Here is a 12,187-nt window from a genome sequence, read left to right as displayed (position 1 = left end):
CATTGGGGTGCCAGAGCAGCGAACAGCTTTGACTGGGCTGAGCGGGAACTATGCTTCCGCAGAGGAAGGGGAGCCAGCAGGCCAGAGGTGGATGAACGCAATGCCCTCGCCTGGGTGTAGGGACTGATGTCTGTCCAGCATACTCATTTAGCACCATGTCTTGCCCCTGCATGTGTGGAATCATAAAATGTGGACACACACATTCGACCATTCAGAGACAAAGGGGCCGTCACTGCAGGAGTACATTTTTATCATCTCATGTTCACTCAACAGTTTTCAGTGGGCCAATATGTAGACTACCTAGCCTCATACTACAGTATACTTTAGTTTGCTCGCATCTACTACAAGACCATGGTGCTTGCCTACGGAGCTGTGAGGGGAACGGCACCTCCTTACCTTCAGGCTCTGATCAGACCCTACACCCAAACGAGGGCACTACGTTCATCCACCTTTGGCCTGCTAGCTCCCCTACCTCTACGGAAGCACAGTTCCCGCTCAGCCCAGTCAAAGCTATTTGCTGCTCTGGCACCCCAATGGTGGAACAAGCTCCCCCACGACACCAGGACAGCGGAGTCACTGACCACCTTCCGGAGACACTTGAAACCCTACCTCTTTAAGGAATACCTGGAATAGTATAAAGTAATCCTTCTACAAACTGGAGACCACATTCCTGGAGGCAGTGTTCATTGTTGTGGTGGACTTTATCAAAAGTAATTTGAGAACCGTGCTCCCAAATGATTACTAACACATCGACTGTCTAACTCACGGAAATTCTACTCTTGACCACTGTTAGACGCCTTTTCGGAACAGGTATAAGGCCCCCTCCTGTCCTCCTTTCGGCAAATACGACCATGACTCTATCTTGCCTCTACCCACCTACAAACAAAAACTCAAGATGAATGTTCCAGTGGTCAGGTCTGTACAGCGTTGGTCCGACCAATCAGAATTTACACTCCAAGACTGTTTTGATCACGTGGACTGGAATACGTTCCATGTCGCTTCTGGAGATAATATCAATGAATACGCCGACTCAGTCACCGGATTCATAAAAAAATGCATAGATGACGTAATACTGATAGTGTCTTTCAAAACGTTCCCGAATCAAAAACCATGGATTGATAGGAGCCTTGTAGGAAAACTGAAAGAGAGAGATGCTGCTTATAAACAGGGCAAGGTGACCGGGAACAATAGTTTGATTAAACAGTACAAATACAACCTACGCAGATCGATCAAGATGGCGAAACACAAGTATAGGGAAAAAGTGGAGGAGCAATTCAGCGGGTCGGACACAAGGTGTATGTGGCTCCTAACGATCACGCATTACAAAAAGAAAGTCAGCCACATCGCAGTCACCAACGCCACCCTACCGGAGGTAAACACCTTTTTCTCACGATTCGAGCACAATGACCCTGAGCTGCCGAGGAGAGCCCCCAATGACAACGTGGGCTCCACACTCACAGTCTCCACTGAGGATGTATGTAAGTCATTCAAACGTATTAACCCTCGCCAGGCTGCCGGCCAAGACGGCATCCCTAGTTGTGCCCTCAGAGCATGTGCAGACCAGCTGGCTGTTGTGTTCTTTGACATTTTCAATCTCTCCCTAGCTCAGGCCACTATACCCACCTGCTTCAAGATGTCCACTTGACTCTCAAGATGTCCTTGACACTGACTCTCAACACGGGGGCCCCACAAGGGTGCGTCCTCAGTCCCCTCCTGTATTCCCTGTATACCCACGACTGCATGGACTCACACAGTTCCAACTCCAGCATCAGAGAAGCTGAAATGGTCTAACCACATGGACACCGTGGTGAAGAAGGCACGACAGCAACTCTTCAACCTCAGGACGCTGAAGAAATTCGGCCTGTCCCCGAGGGCCCTCACAGTGTCTACAGGAACACCATCAAGAGCATATTGTCAGGCTGCATCACAGCCTTGTACGGCAACTCCACCGCCGCGGACTGCAAGGGGCTTCAGAGGGTGATACGTGCAGCCGAACGCACCAGGTGTTGCAGGAAGCCCAAGAAGATCATCAGGGACCCCAGCCACCCAAGCCATGCCCTGTTCTTCTGACTTCAATCATTCAGACGCAGGCAGTACAGGAGCATCATGGCAAAAACTGGAAGACTGGCCAATAGTTTCTACCCTCAGACCATCAGGCTGCCGAATAACCACCACTAGTCAGCTTCCTGTTACCCCCTTCCCCTGCTCCTCCCCCTATGTACATCCCCCCCCACAACCCCTCAACAGTCACTTACCTTACATGCTGTTCCCCCTATGGACATTTGCTCTGCCCCCACCCCAACGACATTCATCCCTATTGCAGTTGTTAATATGTATATTATGGATTTTTTAATAATATAATTGTTATTGTTTTTATTTGACTTGGTCCACACCCCCTCAATGGTCATGCTGCTCCCCCTAAGGTCATTCCCACACACCCCCTAAACAGTCTTTACTCTGCCTCCACCCCAATGGACATTTATTTATTCATCACTGCTAGTTATGATGTATACTGAACAAAAATATAAACACAACATGCAACAATTTCAAATATTTTATTGAGTTATAGTTTATATAAGGAAATCAGTCGATTTGACTAAATTAATTAGGCCATAATCTATGGATTTCACATGACTGGGCAGGGGCACAGCCATGGGTGGGCCTGGGCGGGCATAGGCCAACCCACTGGGGAGTCAGGCCCAGCCAATCAGAATGAGTTTCCCCCCACAAAATGGCTTTATTGCAGACAGAAATACTCCTCAGTTTCATCAGCTGTCCGGGTGGCTGGTCTCAGACTATCCCGCAGGTGAAGAAGCCGGAAGTGGAGGTCCTGGACTGGCGTGGTTACACGTGTTCTGCGGTTGTGAGGCCGGTTGGACGTACTGCCAAATTCTCTAAAACAAAGTTGGAGGCGGTTATGGTAGAGAAATGAACATTCAATTCTCTGGCAACAGCTCTGGTGGACATTCCTGCAGTCAGCATGCCAATTGCATCTGTGGCATTGTGTTGTGTGACAAAACTGCACATTTTAGAGTGGCCTTATATTGTCCCCAGCACAAGGTGCACTTGTATAAAGCTCATGCTGTTTAATCAGCTTCTTGATATGCCACACCTGTCAGGTGGATGGATTATCTTGGCAAAGGAGAACTGCTCACTAACAGGGATGTAAACAAATTTGTACACAACATTTTAGAAAGATACGATTTTTTTGCATATGGAACATTTCTGGGATCTTTTATTTCAGCTCATGAAACATGGGACTAACACTTTACATGTTGTGTTTATATTTTTGTTCAGTATATATAGTGCTATTTCTATTGTTGTTTTTTATTACTTTATTTCACTTAGTCCTGAGCCTAAGATTTTCACACCTGCAACCCTGTACATGTGATTACTAAACACTCTGAATCCGAATCTCTGAACACTCAACGCCACCCCAGTTATTACTATTTTCAGCGGCTCTCTGTTTCAGAGAGCAAAGCAGAACACAGCTCTCGTCCCGAGTCGTGAAACGTCCACTTCTGGATACTTTGACCGAATTGACAAAACTCAACTCCTTCTTTACCCAGCCTGATACCACAAATGGATCGGCCAAAAGGCATGGATCCACTTTATCCATGAATCGTACTCCCACTGGGCCAGGTTCAATTTCTGAGAGTTCACTATCCGTCGACTGTTCAGGGTATTTAGGAGTGTAACATGTCATTATCTCTCCTGTACTTGACTCAAAGGAGAAAGCATTCGTCTTGTATTTCGCAGATGTCAGTTTGGGTTTGAACCTCGTGCCCTTCTTCCTGCCTCGTGTCATCTCGCCCAATACTGCAAGTCACCCTCCACCTGCTCATCTGTGCTAATACTTCCTGGTCACCTGAGTAGGCCTACCAAACACTCCACGAGTGTCCCTACTGTCCAAAACAAGTTAAAAGATTTCTAGACAGACAACAGATACACACAATCAATCAAATCAAACAAATGTTATTTATAAAGCTATTTTTACATCAGCAGATGTCACAAAATGCTATACAGAAACCCAGCCTAAAACCCCAAACAGCAAGCAATGCAGATGTAGAAGCACGGTGGCTAGGAAAAACTCCCTAGAAAGGCAGAAACCTAGGAAGAAACCTAGAGAGGAACCAGGCTCTGAGGGGTGGCCAGTCCCCTTCTGGCTGTGCCGGGTGGAGATTATAACAGTACATGGCCATTAAGGCCAGATTTTTCTCCAAGATGTTCAAACGTTCATAGATGACCAGCAGGGTCAAATAATAATCACAGTGGTTGTAGAGGTTGCAACAGGTCAGTACATCAGGAGTAAACGTCACTTGGCTTTTCATAGCCGGGCATTTAGAGGTTGAAATAGCAGGTGCGTTGAGTTGGTGCGTTGAGTTGAAAACAGCAGGTCTGGGACAAGGTAGCACGTCCGGTGAACCGGTCAGGGTTCCATAGCCACAGGCAGAAGAGTGGAAACTGGAGCAGCAGCACGACCAGGTGGACTGGGGACAGCAAGGAGTCATCAGGCCAGGTAGTCCTGAGGCATGGTCCTAGGGCTCAGGTCCTCCGGGAAGGGAGGGAGAGAGAGAGAATTAGAGGGAGCATATTTAAATTCACACAGGACACCGGATAAGGCAGGAGAATAACACCAGATATACCAGACTGACCCTAGCCCCCTGGCATATAACTATACTTATACATTATTAAACTATACTGGAGGCTGAGACAGGGGGGTTCGGGAGACACTGTGGCCCCGTCCGATGATACCCCCAGACAGGGCCAACCAGGCAGGATATAACTCCACCCACTTTGCCAAAGCACAGCCCCCACACCACCAGAGGGATATTTACATTTACATTTTAGTCATTTAGCAGACGCTCTTATCCAGAGCGACTTACAGTTAGTGAGTGCATACATTAATTTTTACTTTTTTCATACTAGTCCCCCGTGGGAAGCGAACCCACAACTCTACCAACTGAGCTACATCCCAGCCGGCCATTCCCTCCCCTACCATGGACGACGCTGGGCCAATTGTGCGCCGCCCCATGGGTCTCCCGGTTGCGGCCGGCTACGACAGAGCCTGGATTCGAACCAGGATCTCTAGTCTGGAAGGAATTGCTTAACCCTAATTGCTCATGTAAGTCGCTCTGGATAAGAGCGTCTGCTAAATGACTAAAATGTAAAATGTAAATGTTGTGGCACAGCTAGCACTGCGATGCAGTGCCTTAGACCACTGCGCCACTCGGGAGTACGAGGGATATTCTACAGACCACCAACCTACTACCTTGAGATAAGGCTGAGTATAACCCACAAAGATCTCCTCCACTGCACGAGCCCGAGGGAGCGACAAACCGGACAGGAAGATCACGTCAGTGACTCAACCCACTCAAGTGATGCACCATGTTTAGCACTAACTGAAGTGTATTTAGTGCTTTATCCGGGTAGCCGGAGAGTAGAGCATTGCAGTAGTCTCACCTAGAAGTGACAAAAGCATGGATTAGCTTTTCTGCATCATTTTTGGACAAAGTTTCGCAATGTTATGAAGATGGAAAAAAGCTGTCCTTGAAATATTCTTTATATGTTCGTCAAAAGAGAGAACAGGGTCCAGAGTAACGCCGAGGTCCTTCACAGTTTTTTTTGAGACGACTGTACAACCATCAAGATTAATTGTCAGATCCAACAGAAGATCTCTTTGTTTCTTGGGACCTAGAACTAGCATCTCTGTTTTGTCCGAGTTTAAAAGTTAAACATTTGCCGCCATCCACTTCCTTATGTCTGAAACACATGCTTCCAGGGTAGGCAACTTTGGGGCTTCACCATGTTTCATCGAAATGTAGAGCTGTGTGTCGTCCGCATAGCAATGAAAGTTAACATTGTGTTTCCGAATTACATCACCAAGAGGTAAAATATATAGTGAAAACAATAGTGGTCCTAAAACAGAACCTTGAGGAACGCCGAAACGTACAATTGATTTGTCAGAGGACAAACCATCCACAGAGACTAATGTATATCTTTCTGACAGATAAGCTCTAAACCAGGCAAGAACTTGTCCGTGTAGACCAATTAAGGTTTCCAATCACTCCAAAAGAATGTGGTGATCGATGGTGTCAAAAGCAGCACTAAGGTCTAGGAACACGAGGACAGATGCAGAGCCTTGGTCTGACGCCATTAAAAGGTCATTTACCACCTTCACGAGTGCGGTCTCAGTGCTATGATGGGGTATAAAACCAGACTGAATCATTTCGTATAAATGTTTTGTCTTCAGGAAGACAGTGAGTTGCTGCACAACTGCTTTTTCTAAAATGTTTGAGAGGAATGGGAGATTCGATGTAGGCCGATAGTTTTTTACATTTTCTGGGTCAAGGTTTGGCTTTTTCAAGAGAGGCTTTGTTACTGCCACTTTTAGAGAGTTTGGTACACATCCAGTGGATAGGGAACCATTTATTATGTTCAACATAGGATTGCCAAGCACAGGAAGTAGCTCTTTCAGTAGTTTAGTTGGAATAGGGTCCAGTATACAGCTTGAAGGTTTAGAGGCCATGACTATTTTTATGAATGTGTCAAGAGATATAGGATTAAATAACTTGAGTGTCTCCATTGATCCTAGGTCCTGGCAGTTTTGTGCAGACTCAGGACAGCTGAGCTTTGGAGAAATACGCAGATTCAAAGAGGAGTCCATAATTTGCTTTCTAATGATAATTATATTTTCGTCGAAGAAGTTCCTGAATTCATCACTGCTGAAGTGAAAGGCATCCTCTCTTGGGGAATGCTGCTTTTTAGTTAGCTTTGCGACAGTATCAAATAGAAATGTTGGATTGTTCTTATTCTCCTCAATTAGGTTGGAAAGATAGGATGATCGAGCAGCAGTGAGGGCTCTTCGATATTGCTCTGTACTTTCTTTCCAAGCTAGTAGGAAGACTTCCAGTTTGGTGGAGCGCCATTTCCATTCCAAGTTTCTGGAGGCTTGCTTCAGGGCTCGGGTATTTTCTGTATACCAGGGAGCTAGTTTCTTGTGACAAATGTTTTTAGTTTTTAGGGGTGCGACTGCATCTAGGGTATTACGCAAGGTTACATTTAGATCCTCAGTTAGGTCGTTAACTGATTTTTGTACTCCGATGTCCTTGAGTAAGTGAAGGGAGTCTGGAATGGCCTCTAGGAATCTTTGGGTTGTCCAAGAATTTATAGCACGGCTTTTGATGGTCCTTGGTTGGGGTCTGAGCAGATAATTTGTTGTGAATGCAAACGTAATAAGATGGTGGTCCGATAGTCCAGGGTTATCAGGAAAAACATTTAGATCCACAATATTTATTCCACGGGACAAAACTAGATCCAGGGTATGACTGTAGCAATGAGTAGGACCGAAGACATGTTGGACTAAACCCACAGAGTCGATGATGGCTCCGAAAGCCTTTTGGAGTGGGTCTGTGTACTTTTCCATGTGAATATTAAAGTCACCAAAAAATTGAATATTATCTGCCATGACTACAAGGTCCGATAGGAATTCAGGGAACTCAGTGAGGAACTCTGTATAAGGCCCAGGAGGCCTGTAAACAGTAGCTATAAAAAGTGATTGAGTAGGCTGCATAGATTTCATGACTAGAAGCTCAAAAGATGATTGAGGCACAGACAGCATCTCAATGGGGATAGCTGAGCTGACTACACTGACTGTGCTAGTGGCAGACTCCACTAAGCTGGCAGGCTGGCTAAAAGCCTGCTGCCTGGCCTGCACCCTGTCTCATTGTGGAGCTAGAGGAGTTTGAACACATAAGCAGGCCAACAATTATTTTTACCCTGTATTTAACAATATTTGTAAAGTAGATAATAGGGACAGCACCATGATGAAGTACAATCAACCTCTGAGATTATTTGACTGAAACAAGAAAAGGTTAGATAACATTTTAGGGAGACTGATAACTGCAATCCTAAACTTTACGTTCCGCACACTGTTAAAGTGTAATAAACCATAGACGTACATAATTCACAACCTAACCTAACCGCCCTGTTGTTATTGAGCAGCTGACGCAGTGTCCGGATGTGGATGTGGCAGACAGCTAGCTACGACAGTTCCGGTGCGAATGTCTGCTTGGAGAGAAACCAGAGAGGAAGGGATTAGCGAAACACCCCAGGTCGGACATTGGCAATAGTTTGACGGCCACTGGCCTTCGGAACCGGTTGTGAGCAGGGTTAGCGAAACACCCCAGGACGGACATTGGCAATAGTTTGACGGCCACTGGCCTTCGGAACCGGTTGTGAGCAGGGGACAACCGACCTCTTGGCTCTAACTCGTTATTTTACCCAGTTTTGAGGTGAGTGTCGAGTTGTACCTTGGTGAAGTATTTCAATTCCTTGAAAGAAAACATATTAGAAATCCGTGGTAGCATAGCTAGCTAACTTGGTAGCTAGCTACATGCTAACTTAGCTAGCTACCTAACGTCAGCAGGATACTAGCCACACTCCATTATTTAGCTGATTCTTGTCATGAATCAACTCCGTGTATGTAGGCCCAAAGTCAACTGACATGAAGGTTAGCTAGTTAGTGCTGTTTTACTAAAGACCGTGTATAGAAGCTGAAATATGATTGTTTCTCTGATCACGAGAATGAATATTGATTTAGCTAACGTTACCGTAGCCCGGTGAAATGCGACATTGGTTAGCTAGCTAGCTAACTAGAACTAGCCGTAGTTACCCACGCTAGTTAACGTAACAAGACTATTGCCTGTCTTTAGATAACAACTAACCTAAAATACCTCCCCTCTCTTTTCCATTTAAGTTTTCTACACTTTAATGGGTTATAGATCAAGCAATCATAACATTTAACGATAACTAGTTGCTAAACAGACGTAAGCTATCCAATTAACGTTAGCTAGTCAGCCAGCCGTACCTCGGCACGTTCGACAGCTTCTTGCTAGCGCCGATACGGCGAAGTCATTCAACAGGCCCGTTACGCTAGCTAACTGTTAATTGCTACAGTCAGTATACAGATCCAACGGTATTGTATTTCTAACCGTGGCACCTGTTACCTTGAATTATTTAAAGAGCTGTGTTGATTGAACCCGTGTTTGTCATCATAATATTGCTACACCGGAGTTGGCTAGTTAGCTAACCAAGGTAACCAGTGGCTAGCCCTTAATCATGACTCTGTTCCATTACATTACACATAGTCATAAGAGTCATTGGATGAAGGCGTCTTAAGAGCCACGACGCTCGGTTGGAACATAAACACGTATCGCTTTACCTTTAATATTGGCGATAAATAATAATTGATACACACCTTTTGATATGGTTAGCGTTCCCACACGGCCATATTTCCATGTTACAGCGCTTGCTTAAGGAAAACAGATAAGACTGAGTGGACTACATGTGCTAATTAGCTATATGCGTCTCCGAACACCTGTGTGTAAATGGAAGACTGATGCCACAAAGGTGTTGTCACTGGAAAAATACTGTCGTCTGCAACTGTGTTTAAACGTCTTAGATGTAAAGTGTGGTTCTGTTACCGGTTCCGACTGTAATTTTTGCTTATAAATCGATCTGTGGGCACCGTAGATCAAAATGGCCTGGATCCAACGGACACAGTAGTATATTTGTTTGTGTGACATAAGATTTGAAATCTGAAAACACTTGAAGCTGGGATGTCCCTCCTACCATTTCATTCGCTCTTCCGACTGTCCATCAACTCTTACATCACAACCACTGACAAAGCACATGCCTGCAATCCTTATGTCATAGCTGCTTTATTCACTATATAGCATATTCAGAGATCGATTTGTAGCCAAGTCTAGGTCCAAAAGTCTCCTTAACAGCTTCTACCCCCAAGCCATAAGACTGCTGAACAATTAATCAAATGGCCACCTGGACTATTTGCATTGACCCCCCCTCTTTGTTTTGAAACTGCTGCCACTCGCTGTTTATTATCTATGCATAGTCACTTTACCCCTACCTACATGTACAAATTACCTCGACTAACCTGTACCCCCGCACATTGACTCGGTACCGGTACCCCTTGTATATAGCCTCATTATTGTTATTGTGTCTTTTTTTTCTTTTCTTAACTCTATTTTCTTAAAACGCCATTGTTGGTTTAGGGCTTGTAAGTAAGCATTTCACGGTAAGGTTGTATTCGGCGCATGTGATTTGATTTGATAAATTATTCATAGATTTTAAACAAACACTTTCTGTCATAGATGGATGAGATTAATATGAGATGAAAGGCGAGATCCTAACGAGTTCAGGAAGCCAAGCTAGAGCTAGCTCTGTGTGACGTTCAGAGGTCGGGGCAGATGTTTTGATTAAGAGAGACCTTTAGAAAATATGCATATTTTCTCTAACACTGATCATACAAATATGTATTTTACAGTCATAAAGAAGGTGAAAGCTTATAGTTAGTGGTTTTATAATTTGATTATACTATATTTAGAAAGCATATAAGTCATTTCAAGCCTTATTCATACAGGTTTGTTGAATAGGAAATACGTCAGAAAATATTTTTATCATATTTGTACTGTGTACTTGAGCTTGTGTACTCAAAAGTGACTACACCTCAGCAATTTAAAACTATTTTCACCAGAAAGGTGAGATTAACTTTCTTGGAGTATGCAGCATTACTGGTTATTCTTTATGGTCCTCTCATGATAAATAATTACTTTTTAGATTACATGTAGTTACATTTAACTCCGCTCCTCCATTTCCTGGTTTCAAAAATTATAATAGTTAGCCTAATTTCAGTTTATTTGACAAAACAAGCAGTCATAAACCACTGTGAAATATTACAACACCGAATGTAAAAGACGCAAAAACTAAACTTGAGAACGGGACGCATAGAAATAGCGCACATAGAACTGATCTACCGCTTCTTAGACTGGCTTTCAATGAGAATGACAGATCTCTAACTCACACTTCTATGTGAATTTGGTCAGGTCGCCCAAAAAGTTACAAGGTAGCTAAGTTAATTGCTGCTCAATAGCTAGCCAACAGGTTTTTTGACAAGTGGGTGGTGTAGCTTGGCCTAGTGTCAGTGTACAGAGGACAGGACACTAGTCTATCCATTATATGGCTGCCTGTCAGCTTGGTTACAGCCAGCCACATGATGTTAGATTGAGCCTTACCGATCCTACTTCTGCTGTATAGCTAGGGTTGTATTTTACTCACATAAAGATAAATTAGGTTAGGTGTGTTTTAAAGAAAGTGAATTAGGGAAAAACCTGACCTCCTGTTTGCCAAAATCAGATTGCCTTGTCAGGCCTGTAGTAGGGTGATGTAGGCGGGGCCAAGTGTGTACTAAGTAGGGCTGGGCGATATGGCCTAAAATTCATATCTACATTTTTTCTAACATATTGGCAGTTCACAATGTATATCTCAATTGTTTTAATGTTTTCTCTAAATAACCTTTGTTGTACAATTTAAATGTCAAATGCACGTAATTGCGAACAGTCAGCAATATTCTAATGAATGCAGGACTTGTGAAATTATACCTAAGGTAAAAAAATATATATTTCATTTTTTATTTCACCTTTATTTAACTAGGTAAGCCAGTTGAGAACAAGTTCTCATTTACAACAGCGACCTGGCCAAGATAAAGCAAAGCAGTGCGATTAAAAACCACAACAACACAGAGTTACATATGGGGTAAAACAAAACATATAGTCAAAAATACCACATAATATATATATATATATATATATATATATATATATACAGTGTGTGCAAATGTAGCAAGTTATGAAGGTAAGGCAATAAATAGGCCATAGTGCAAAATAATGACAATTGGTATTTACACTGGAATGATAGATGTGCAAGAGATGATGTGCAAATAGAGATACTGGGGTGCAAATGAGCAAAATAAATAACAATATGGGGATGAGGTAGTTGAGTGGGCTAATTTCAGAAGGGCTGTGTACAGGTGCAGTGATCGGTAAGGTGCTCTGACAACTGATGCTTAAAGTTAGTGAGGGAGATAAGAGTCTCCATCTTCAGAGATTTTTGCAGTTCGTTCCAGTCATTGGCAGCAGAGAACTGGAAGGAATGGCGGCCAAAGGAGGTGTTGGCTTTGGGGATGACCAGTGAGATATACCTGCTGGAGCGTATACTACGGGTAGGTGTTGCTATTGTGACCAATGAGCTAAGATAAGGCGGAGATTTGCCAAGCAGTGATTTATAGATGGCCTGGAGCCAGTGGGTTTGGCGACGAATATGTAGTGAG

The 12,187-nt window shown here is 43.9% G+C and overlaps 1 protein-coding gene across 4 annotated transcripts in view; it reads left to right on the top strand.

The window, feature by feature from the left end:
- Window positions 1-7,702: 7,702 nt before the first annotated feature.
- The window catches only part of LOC121547368 (protein transport protein Sec24C-like), a 38,983-nt gene continuing 34,498 nt past the window's right edge, over window positions 7,703-12,187 (top strand). For 3 of the 4 annotated variants that reach the window (XM_045209863.1, XM_045209862.1, XM_041858619.2), the window contains exon 1: window positions 7,703-8,294. The gene's annotated coding sequence lies outside the window, so the exon portion shown is untranslated. The remainder of the gene's footprint in view (window positions 8,295-12,187) is intronic. The other variant, XM_045209864.1, reaches the window with a different exon arrangement.

Source organism: Coregonus clupeaformis, chromosome 31 (assembly GCF_020615455.1).
Source record: "Coregonus clupeaformis isolate EN_2021a chromosome 31, ASM2061545v1, whole genome shotgun sequence".
In the NCBI taxonomy this organism is placed as follows: Eukaryota; Metazoa; Chordata; class Actinopteri; order Salmoniformes; family Salmonidae; genus Coregonus; species Coregonus clupeaformis.
The sequence above is the reverse complement of the archived record's forward strand: the minus strand, read 5'-3'. Positions and strand labels throughout refer to the sequence as shown.